This window comes from Hemiscyllium ocellatum, chromosome 20 (assembly GCF_020745735.1).
Source record: "Hemiscyllium ocellatum isolate sHemOce1 chromosome 20, sHemOce1.pat.X.cur, whole genome shotgun sequence".
NCBI lineage: Eukaryota > Metazoa > Chordata > Chondrichthyes > Orectolobiformes > Hemiscylliidae > Hemiscyllium > Hemiscyllium ocellatum.
In genome coordinates this window covers 33,855,009-33,867,338 of record NC_083420.1, presented here as the reverse complement: position 1 = coordinate 33,867,338, position 12,330 = coordinate 33,855,009, and the positions used below count along the sequence as shown (strand labels likewise).

The window sequence follows — 12,330 nt, the reverse complement described above, 5'->3', positions numbered from 1 at the left end:
GAAAATGTGTTGCTGGAAAAGCGCAGCAGGTCAGGCAGCATCCAAGGAGCGGGAGATTCGACGTTTCGGGCATAAGCCCTTCTTCACATTCCTGAAGAAGGGCTTATGCCCGAAACATCGAATCTCCTGCTCCTTGGATGCTGCCTGACCTGCTGTGCTGTTCCAGCAACACATTTTCAGCTCTGATCTCAGCATCTGCAGATCTCACTTTCTCCTGTGAGGAGTCAGAACAAGGCTCATGTTTGAAAACTAGCTTTGATTTTGTGAAGTGATCATAAGGTGAATTTAACAGAGGTCTTTTTTTCTTGAATGTGTTGTGTAATCTTGTGAGTCTAAATACATAATCTTCTTTCTTCAGATAATTGTTCATTTCATGATGAACAGAGAGTCTTCATTAAGCTGCTCAAACTTGCAGTGTTCTTGTAATCCAGGCTCTGAGAATTCTCTCTCATTTATGGCCTTTCCTGTGGTTGGTCACTTTCATTAGTGAGTGTGTGAAACCAAAAAGGCTTGTTGAGAGACCTTACTCTTCAAAGTTTCCACTCCTTATGAACAGGATATTCTACCCCCATCAGAAATTTTTCACTGATTTGCCTAAATCTATGTTTTCAGAGAGGGTTCATTCACATTAAAAACTGTTGTATAATGGAAATGAATATGCTATATTAACATACATGAAGTAACTCTGATCTCAACAGTCATATTCTATTGAGACTCTAAGGCAGATGAACTGTGGAAGAGAGAGAAAAACTGCGGAGGGCTCTTACCAATGTCACAAGATAAACAGAGATTACAGGATCTCCTGAGAGTTAGTTAATGATCACTTTTCGATAAATTACAAACAGCAACGCAGCCGACTCAGAAGGAATGGTCTAGTTATATAGAACAGCCTCGAGCAGTACAGCCACCCATAGCCCTGACCCCAAGGTAGTTAGAATAATGCAGGCTTGAGTCCATGGGAGCAGCACAGTCCATGGAGACAATAACACAAAGCATATCAGAAATAATTGAATTATTATTTTCTGAAGGTTCACTGAACTGAAAATGTGAACTCTGACTCTTTCTCTTCACAGATGTTCTTGTATCTGTGGAGTTTGTCCAACCCTTTATTTTTACTTAGTAAGCCAGAGTAGGCTAACACTGATGTAAATAAAGCATTTCAGTATCCTTGCATTTATTCAGTGTGGGTGTAAAGGGATAGATATTCTTTCTCTCCAGTGTTGGATGGTGAGGGGATTGTAAATGGATGTAGCCATACACTCAGATATTTATAGCAAAACAGAAAAAAGATAATATTCAGCCCATTACATCTGCACCAGTCAACAAAGATTAAGCCTATTTGTCAGCTCTTGGCCCATAGCCTCCAAGATATTGGCAATGAAAGTGAATATCTAAATAATACTTTTTCAATACTACAAGAATTTTGAATTAACCACCCTTTCAAGTAGTGAGTTCCAGAATCTCACCAGTCTTTGGGTGAAAACATTTCTTCTCAACTCTCTTTTATAATCTTCTACGTTTTACCTTAAATCTAGAGTTTCTGGTTATTGACCCCTCTACTTGTGGAAAAAAATGCTTTCCTAGCTATCCTATCTATGCCCCTCATGATCTTAAACACCTCAGATGAGTCCCCTCTCAACCTTTCCTGCTCCAAGAAAAATAGCTCAACCTTTCCTGATAATTCAGGCCCTCCAGTCCAGGCAGCATCCTGGGAAATCTCCTCTGCACCTGCTCGAGTGCAATCATGTTCTTCCGATAATGTGGAAACAAGAACTCCCGCAGTATTTCAGGTGTGACCTAAATAACATTTTATACAGATGCAGCATAACCTCCCTGTTTTTGTATTCTATGCCTCGACTAATCAGGGCAAGCATCCCAAATTTCACCTTAACAACTGTATCTACCTGTTGTGCTATCTTCACGCAACTTGCCCAGGTCTATTTTCAAATATTAAGTTGAGATCTGACCCCTCCCTTGTTAGACTCTTTATACGCGAGCTAAAAGAGTTCTCTGGATGCAATTTAAGAATTTTATTTTTGGTGTTTGTAGATATATATACATCAAGACCCTTGTGATTTTCAGTACTTTCCAGGTTCCTACCAGTTATATTGTAATTTCTTGCTTTGTTAGCCCTCCTTGAGGTATTGCCTCACACATTTGCAGGGTTAACTTCTATTTGCCACTTCTCTCCCTACCTGACCAGTCTATTGATATCCTCTTACCAGTACCAAGCTCTGTAGAATGACAGTGGAAAGATTTCCAGTCACAGAAACATCCCTCAATTATCATCGCTATTTCCTGCCTCTTAGCCCATATTGGATCCAATGTGCCACTTTGCCTTGAATCCCACAGGCTCTTTGTTATCTTGATCAGTCTCCCTGATGGATCTATTATCTCTCCCTGATAGCTTGGGTGGCCTACGACACACTCCCACTAGCATTATTGGCATTTGTGTTTTCTAACCTCAACATATATAGCCTTCATTTGACGATCCTCCCAAGATATCATTGTTCCTCGCTGTTAGAATTAATTCCTTGATCAATATTGCAATCCCAACCATTGCCATACCACTTTAATAATTTATTCACGAGATGTGGATGTCATTGGCTAGGCCAGCATTTCTTGCCCATCTCTAGTTGCCCTTGAGAAGATGATAGGCAGAAGTGAGGTCTGCAGATGCTGGAGTCAAGAGTGTGGTTCTGGAAAAGCACAGTAGGTCAAGCAGCATCCGAGGAGCAGGAAAATCAACATTTCGAGCAAAAGCCCTGCATCAGGAATGAGACTGGGAGCCTCGGGGGTGGAGAGATAAATGGGAGGGGGTGGTGCTGGGGAGAAGGCAGCTGAAAGTGCAATAGGTGAATGGAGGTGGGGTAATGGTGATAGGTTGGAGGGAAGGGTGGAGCGGATAGATGGGAAGGAAGATGGACAGGTAGGACAGGTCAAGAGGGTGGTGCTGAGCTGGAAGGTTGGAAGTGGGGTAAGGTGGGGGTGGGGAAATGAGGAAACTGGTGAAATCCACATTGATGCCAGGAAAATATATTTCCCTCCCCACCCCAATCCGTTTTCTGCAAAGACTGTTCCCTCTATGACTACTTGATCAAGTCCACACACACCCTCAACAACCCACCCTCCCATCCCTGCACTTTCCCCTGCTACTGCAGGAATTGCAGGACCTGGGCATCTTCCATTGCCACTCCCTAACCACCTGAAGCCTGGAGGAAGAATGCCTCATCTTTTGCCTCGGGACCCTCCTCCCCATGGCATCAATGTGGATTTCACCAGTTTCCTCATTTCCCTCCCCCACCTTGTCCCAGTTCCAAACTTCCAGCTCAGCACCATCCTCATGGCCTGTCCTACCTGTCCATCTCCCTTCCCACATATCTGTTCCACCCCCACCTCCACGCATCTATCGCACTCTCAGCTACCTGACTCCAGCTCCAGCCCCCTCCCATTTATCTCTCCATCCACGAGGCTCCCAGCCTTATTCCTGATGAAGGGCTTTTGTCTGAAACATCGATTTTCCTGCTCCTCAGATGCTGCCTGACATGCTGTGCTTTTCCAGCAGCACACTCTTGATTAGATGATGATGAGCTGCCTTCTTGAACCCACCTGCTGTGGGCAGCATAGACATGGGAACTCCACCACCATCTACAAGTTCCCCTGTCAGCCAATAACCATCTTAACTTGGAAATATATCGTCATTCTTCATTGCTATTAGGTCAACATCCTGGAACTTACTCCCTGGTGTCACGTGGGGCTACCTATTGCACAGGAAAGCAATGGTTTAAGAAGGCAGCTCCCCACCACATTCTCAAGGGAAGCTAGGGATGGGCAATAAATGCTAGCCCAGCCAAAGACCAAAAATGAATTCTAAGAACTCTCTGCACACTCTCTGAGGCTCTTGCATCCTTTCAATAATGTGGTGATTGGAATACTCTAGTTGTTGCCTAACAAGAGCTTTATGAAGGTGCAACAGAACATCACTGTTTTTGTACTCAATACTTGTATTTATGAAATCTTTTCTAATTATTCTCTCAATATGTCTGGCCACTTTCAAAAATTTGTGCACACAAACCTTCTAATACCCTGTACTCTTTGGAAGCTCATCATTAAGTATTTTTGGTGCAATATTCCATTTAGGAAAATGCCACATCTTAGTAAGCAGAGATCAGGAATCAGGAATGATGAAGGGCCTGAAATGTTGATTTTCCTGCTCCTCGGATGCTGCCTGACTTGCTGTGCTTTTCCAGCACCACACTAATCTTGACTCTAATCTCTAGCATCTGTGGTATCCATTTCCGCCTACATCTTAGTAAGCAGCTGATTACATTGCAGAGAGTGCAGAAGATGTTTAGCAGAAGGTTTCTTGGGATGAGATAGTTATGTGAAAAGATTGGAAATGTTGGACATACTTTCCTTGGAAAGGACTGAGGGCAAATTTGATAGCAGTTTTCAACATGATGAGTAATCTTCTAGACAGAGTAAATGGGAAAACATTGTTTCCACTCAGAAAAAGATTGACAACTAGAGGGTATGGTTTTAAAGCATTTTATTTTTAAAAAAAAGCAAATGTTAAGTGAGAAAGAAACTTGCTCACATGGTGAGTAGTTAGAGTTTGAAATGTACTGCTTGAAAAGTTTGGTGGAGGCAGGGTCAATTGAGACATTATAGGGGCATTGGATGATTGTGTAAATAGAAACCCCATGTACAGGGTTACACAAAAATGGCAGGAGACTGGCATTAGGTCAAAATGACTGGACAACCAGTAGAGGCACGATGCACTGAATAGCCGCCTTTTGCATCATAACAATTCAGTGATGATCACCTCATACTTCTTATTAATTTCCATCTGCCACTTGTCTGCCCATTCTGCTTACATATATATTTGAATATTATGGATAACCCTGAGCATGAGCAGTTAATTTTGTAGTAAATACAAGTCTATGGCCAGACTTGTGGCACAGTGGGCAGCATCCCTGTCTCAGAGTAAAAGACTTCAGTTGAAATCAAATCCAGGGACTTGATAATCAAGGAGGGTTTATTTTTTAATTTTCCCCCACTACCACCTAACAGTGGTAGTGCTTATTCTTTCAAGATGGATCAATAGGGTAATTAGCAACATGTAAATTGCTCCAACTCTCATTAATAGGATGTGGAAAGAGCAGGAGAGATTCTATCAGCCATGTGGCGGAAAGGAATTTTGAGCTTCTTCTCTCAATGTATAGCTTCAGACTAGATACATGCAAAAGTGCATGTTACATACATCACCATCACACAAGTCTATTCCAATCTCAATATCAAGGACACCACTCTTGTATTAACTCTGAATATAAAACCAACACAAATCTTATATGCATGACTTAACCTCGTATAATAAACATCTTTTGAGTCAACCCGAGTTTTTAAATTGTATAATATTGAAGACGTCAGGATTTCTTTGAACATATCCAAGAACTCTGGTCTCCCTCCTATAGCAAGGATATTGTGAAATTTGAAAGGGTTCAGAAAAGATTTACAAGAATGTTGCTAGGGTTGGAGGGTTTGAGCTGTAGGGAGACGCTGAATGTGCTGGGGCTGTTTTCCTGGCGTGTCAGAAGCTGAGGTCTGTCAGTGGCTGTGGAGCATTGTACATGAGCTACAAAATACCAGGTGGGAATCTAACACTTCTCTTTACCCACTGAGTACTGTCCACACATATAAGATAACATGATTTAGGTACACGTAGGCCATACAGTACCTCGTCCCTCCCCATCACTCTCAACAGCTTGATCAGGTCCCCCTTGTCCTCACTTTCCACCCCACCAGCCTCTGTATTCAAAAGATCATTCTCTGCTATTTTAGACAATTCCAGCAGAACACCTTACGGAGGTTTATAAAATCATGAGGGGCATGTATAGGGTAAATAGACAAGCTCTTTTCTCTTGGGTGGGGGAGTCCAGAACTAGAGAGCATAGGTTTAGGGTGAGAGGGGAAAGATTTGAAAGGGACCTAGGAGGAAACTTTTTCAAGCAGAGGGTGGAGTGTGTATGGACTGAGCTGCCAGCGGAAGTGGTGGAGGCCTCCTTCTTTAAAATACAAGACAAAGTCCGTGCATAAGTGTTAAAACATAATAATGCAACTCTGGCAGGATGTTGGCAGAAGTAGAGGGAAAGAGGAGAGTGCTGGGTGTCTGTATTTAGATCTATTTCCTCCCTTCACACGTAATTGACTATCAAGATTTGAGCAGCAGGCTGCAGTTTCTAAATCAGATAGAATATCTCCCATCAGCATTGCAAAAGGACGTGATAATTTTGAGGGTGCAGCCAATCTGCCCTCATCTTCTACTTTCAACTGTCACTGGTAGAAAAGAGATTGTAAAAACTGCAACTTTAAATTAGAATCACATTCCAAGAGAACTACAAAGGTCATTGAATTTATTTATTACCTGTCATGCCTCAGTGAGAAGCTTGAATTCAGAATTAATCCTTGACAGAACAAACAGAGTAAAATCTCCATGGACTAAAGATAGATCTGTATACTGCAATATGCAGCAACAGCATTCAGCTCAGGTCTGAGATTCATAGCTGATAATAATTAATCAGATTTAGTCATTCCATGCATTCTTATTAATCACTATCACATTGGTTTCAAATGCAAGCACTTCCTAGATAAGATCAAACTCAAGCTCTACATAACTGGTTATGGTGTGGGAGAACATTTGCAACTAAAGGTAACATTTTCCAATCCCTTGTCAATACAAATACCACAGGTGCTTACAACATATACAGTGGAACTTCAATTATCTGAACGAGATGGGCGGGTACTATTTCGCTTGGATAATTAATTATTATTTGGTTAAATGATTTTTCTCTGGGGCTCGGAGTTTTCTGTGAAGTCTGCTCCCTGTTCAGGAGGCTAGGAAGCAGCACACCAGACGTGAGCCCCCACCCCAACCCGTTCTCGTGCCTCCCTTCAGCCCCAACTCGCCCCTCACCCTGTCGGCCTCTGCCCCAGACCAAAGCCAAGCCCTTCTGCGCCCGTCCGTCCCCGCCTATCCCACCCCGCCCCTCCCGTCTGTCTCACCTCCATCCAACACCGCCACCTGCCTGCCAGCCCCGTCCGTGCCCCGCCCGTCCCCAACCCCGCCACCCCGACCCATCGTATGACGTCCGCCCACTGGCCAACCCGATACAGAACAAGTTAGAGTAATATTTCATCTACATTGTCCTGTCAAACATTCTCAAGGCAGGTACAGCATGGATTAGAAATCAGCTTTCATCACCCAAAATTGTTCAATGGAACACTCCTGGCACAGCTGCAGTACAGGTTAAATACAGAGCAAATATCCCTCTACACTGAAGTATCAAACAATCTTAGGGCAGATATATTGTGTGTTTAGTACAGTGTAGAGCACCCTCTATGTTGTTTCCATCAAGGACAGGTACAGTAATGTTTGAACCTATGTGGCATTCCCAGGTCTTGATCTGTGGAATTTAGAAGGGATATTGCTAACTGTTGTTCTGATTATGGGCTGTTCTACTCTGTAGGCTCTTATGCTTATTGATATTTTTAAATTTTATTCCGTAGATTTGCTTTTGCCATGGCAACCATCAGAATGAAGCTAATCCTTCTTCCACTTTTGTGTTTCATTGCCAAAGCTCAGAAACAATGTAGGTATTCAGTGTTTTGTCTTCATCAGAATCCATCCTCAACTTATCTGTTTCCTTCCTAGTTTCCTCCCCTTATTTCTTGACTTAGCTCTCTATCTCCCCTGAAACCACTGAATTATGCCAAATTATGTTTCTTAGTCTGACAACACTCTGGAACCTCTGCTATAAATGATGAAGGGCTTTTGCCTGAAATGCCGATTTCGCTGCACTTTGGATGCTGCCTGAACTGCTGTGCTCTTCCAGCACCACTAATCCAGAATATAAATGGTAGCTGGCTAGTGATATGTTCACAGCTAAGCCCTCTTCTCAGTGCCAGATATCAGATTTCCAGGGGAGTCCATGGCATGGATTCTCAATGCCAGATTGAGATCCTGGGCAGTGATTCAGACTGGAACCCAACCCCACATGATGCGTTCCATACATGATCACCAGAAATTTTGCCAAGTTAATGGGGAGGGATCAGGTTTGCCATCCAATGAAAGATAGCTGTTTTCCCTGGAGTGTCAGAGTCTGAGGGGTGACCTTTTTGAGGCTTATAAAATCATGAGGGACATGGATAAGATAAACCAACAAGGTCTTTTCCCTGGGGTGGGCAAGTCCAGAACTAGAGGGCATAGGTTTAAGGTGAGAAGGGAAAGATATAAAAGGGACCTAAGGGGCATCTTTTTCACACAGAGGGTGGTGCGTCTATGGAATGAGCTGCCTGAGGAAGTGGTGGGGGCTGGTACAATTACAGCATTTAAAAGGTATCTGGATACATACATGAATAGGAAAGATTTGGAGGGAAATGGGCCAAATGCTGGCAAATGGGACTAGATTAAGTTAGGATATTCTGGTTGGTATAGACAAGTTGGACCGAAGGGTCTGTTTCTGTGCTATACATCTCTATGACTCTAAGACTCTAATCTCTATGAAAGGGTAGGCTCCCAACACTTAAGGATAAATGGGTGGCTCTCTCACATTGACCTACCAGCAACCCGACCAGCCAAATGAGAGCTGCCACTGTGTAATGGAAAGTGAGGTGCACAGGCCTGCATTGCCAGCTGAAAATCTCAATCAGCAAAGAACTGAAGCCATAGTAGTCTATAGTTGACAATAAGCACCCTAAATTGGCTGCTTGCTGGGAAGCAGCAGATAAGCAATCCAACACGAAGTCACCATTTTGAAAATGGCTTGGTGTTGAGATGATAGCATGGAACTAGCCACCAGCATGAACTTGCACACCTACACACCTCCAAATTTAGACCTGACTCATATGAAGAGCTGACCCAATAATTCAGGAAATAGAAACATGCAAAATATGAGCAGGAGTAGACCATTCTGTCCGACAAGGCTGCCCTGCCATTCATTATGATCACTGTTGACCAGCCAACTGTCTAGACTGTTCCTGCTTTCCCCCATTCTCTTTGATCCCCTTAGCCCTAGTGCTATATCCAACTATTTCTTGAAATCATGCAATATTTTGGCTTCGACTGCTTTCTGTTAGAACAAATCCCACAGAATTGCCACTCTGACTGAAAAAACATTTCTTCATTTCAGTCTTAAATACCTCACCCTGTATCCTTAGACTGTCTTCCCTGGTTCTGGATTCCCCTGCCAATGGGTACATCCTTCCTACATCTACCTATCCAGTCTTGTTATAATTTATAGGTTTCAATGAGATTCCTCCCATTCTTCTGAACCACAGTTAATATAATCTCAATCAAGTCGACCACTCCTCATACGTCAGTCTTGCAATCACAGGAATTAGTCTGGTAAACCTTCACTGCACTCCCTCTATAGCAAGAACATCCAACCTCAGATAAGAAGACCAACACACCACAATATTCCAAGTGTAGTCTAATTGCCGAAGACATCTCTACTCCTCTACTTGAATCCTCTTACTTTGAAGACCAACATACCATTTGTCTTCTTCACCATCTGCTGCATCTGCATGTTTACCTTCAGTAAACGTTGCACAAGGAATCCAGATTTCATTGCTCACTTCCTTCTCTTAATTTATAGCTGTTTAAATAATAACATCTTACTGTTTTTGCCACCAAAGTGGATAACCTCACATTTATCTACATTTCACTGCATCTGCCGTGCATTTGCCCATTCACTCAGTTTGTTCAAATAGCATTCTATATTCTCTTCGCAGCTCATCCTTCCCCCCAGTTTTGTATCATCTGCAAATTTGGAAATGTTTTATTTTGGTCTCTCATCTAAATCAATAATATACATTGCGAACACCTGGGATCCTAGTCCACTAGTCACTGCCTCCAACTAGTTTTCTGTCCATCTCAATACACTATCCAATCCCATATGCTTTAATTTTATAAGATAATCTCTTAAAAGGAACTTTGCTGAAAGCCTTCTAAAAGTCCACATCCACTGTCACCCCTCATCAACTTTGCTCGATACATCTTCAAAGAATTCCAGGAGATTTGTTGACCATGATTTCCCTTTTATAAAGCCATGCTGACTGTCCGATCCTGCCACTGCAGGGAGCAGGAATGGCAACTATCATTTTCCTCCCTACACAATAAGACCTAATGTCGCACCATTTCTGCCAACACTGCAGATCATTCACCTCTGCAAACACAAAGATCAGCTAAGTCAACATGAACTGAACAATGAACCAGGACCATTCAAAAAGTATCTTGGGGCCAAATTTGAGGTAAGTCAGAAGTCTTCAGTCATGTATAAGGGCCAGATATACACTCAAAATCAAAATCATACTGACAATGACCTGAAAATTATTCATCTACTGCTTCTCTACATTTCAATTGATCAGCCTGTCCATGTATTGTATCGATTGATCCATTTGCCATTCATAGATCAATCCATCAGTTGACCCACAGATGTTCCAACAATCTGTCGGTCTATGCATCAACTAATCGGTCTGTCCTTGCATAGATGACATCTCTATAATCCACAAAACGAGACAGAAGGAAGCAGTCAAATGGTGAGAGAGCAGAGAAGCAAGGTTATGCAAGTGACATTGAGTTCCTTTCGATGTCTATATCAATGTCAATTTCACATTTCCACTGCTGAGAGGCCAGAAGTGTGCAAAGTTATATACTGCAACCATCTCTTCTTCTTTCCCTATTGTTTCAGAGTACAATAATCAGAATGTAAATAGTGTCAAGACCCTTACTAAGTAATCCAGGAAAATTAACATATTATATTTGGGTACAAAGAGTTTATTCCTAAATCAATCACCTCATACAGACACAAAGAGGGGATTATTTTCACCCTCATCACTTGACTGCCAAACAGATGAAGTGGATAACTTTGATTAGATTAGATTACCTGCAATATGGAAACAGGCCCTTTAGCCCTTTGGCCCAACAAGTTCACACCGATCCTCTGAAGAGTAACCCACCCAGACCCATTTCCCCTCACCCATGACTATGGGCAATTTAGCATGGCCAACTCACCTAACCTGTATATCTTTGTGATCGTGGGAGGAAACCAGAGAAAACCCATGCAGATATGGGGAGAACATGCAAACTCCACACAGACAGTCACCAGAGGTAGGAATCGAACCCGGGTCCCTGACGCTATGAGGCAGCAGTGCTAACCACTGAGCCACTGTGCCAGCCCTCAGGTGGAACCTACTTGATTTCATTCCCATTGAAATCTATCGCCAGTGATTATTCTGATCTATCATATTACTGTTCCCAGTAGGTTCAAATGTATTTGTCATTTGTGTTGTGATGCTAACCACCACCAGCTTGTGGTTGGGGTGTTTTGTTGCCACCATCCTCTTTCCTTGATTGGGTCTAAGGGCCTACATGGTTGACAGTGATAGCAAGAAAAGCACGAGTGAGTCTGAACAAGACAACCTTCTTACATTAGACGTTATTTCACGCATGGCAGCAATTAGATATCAGTTACATGACTGAGGTGAACATGGTTACTAAGACTACTGGGGTCCTGTGGATATAGGTCTTCACATAACCAACATCCAGAGCTGTTCTGCCTCTCCTTGCCAATATTCTATGATGTCATCAAATTGAGTGGAATTTAATGCAGGATCCCATGCCTGGAGGGCCCCTTAATCTCCTGAGTTTCTTTTACAGAGGAACTCTTCCCTGTTGAATTAGATAGGTGCCCCTAACATCATCTGACATTCTTTTATCTCATGAATTCCCTTTATCGAACACAGCTGCTCTGTTACAATAGGTATTTTCGTCTAGTATTCTGGATTTCTAAGACCAGGCAATTTCCTTTTGACCATGTCCTGAATCCATAGACATTAGTTGGCCCTGTGCATTACCCTGTCTAAGCGGGGCTCATCGGCTTTACCCAAAAAACAGGGCGTTGATTTTCTTCATTTGCAATTTCTGGAACAAATGTCGCAAACCATAATGTGTAGCTCTGGACTGACAGTGCTTGTCTCAATGTGCAATAGTCCTTTAAAGATGGTGTTAGCTTCAGGGAGGTTGGCCAGTTCTGGGTTATCCACTGAGCAGTAAGTTGCTCTGGGAACAATATGTAGTAAGATGGGCCAGAAATCATGATACATGCTGCAGGGGCAAGAATGGCAATTAGTTCTGTGAGTTTGGCAAGATTTAACTAGAAAATTCACTTGGTCTTTCTGCAAGAATCATTCCAGCAAACTCAATGCAACTTGCACATAGTCAAAAAATGTTAAATTTAGTCCTGTTTTTAAAGCTGTAAATATCCAATATTG

At 42.6% G+C, this 12,330-nt stretch overlaps 1 protein-coding gene across 1 annotated transcript in view; it reads left to right on the top strand.

Moving 5' to 3' along the window:
- Positions 1 to 12,330, top strand: part of LOC132825599 (uncharacterized) — a 56,959-nt gene that overhangs the window by 23,362 nt on the left and 21,267 nt on the right. The window lies entirely within an intron of this gene.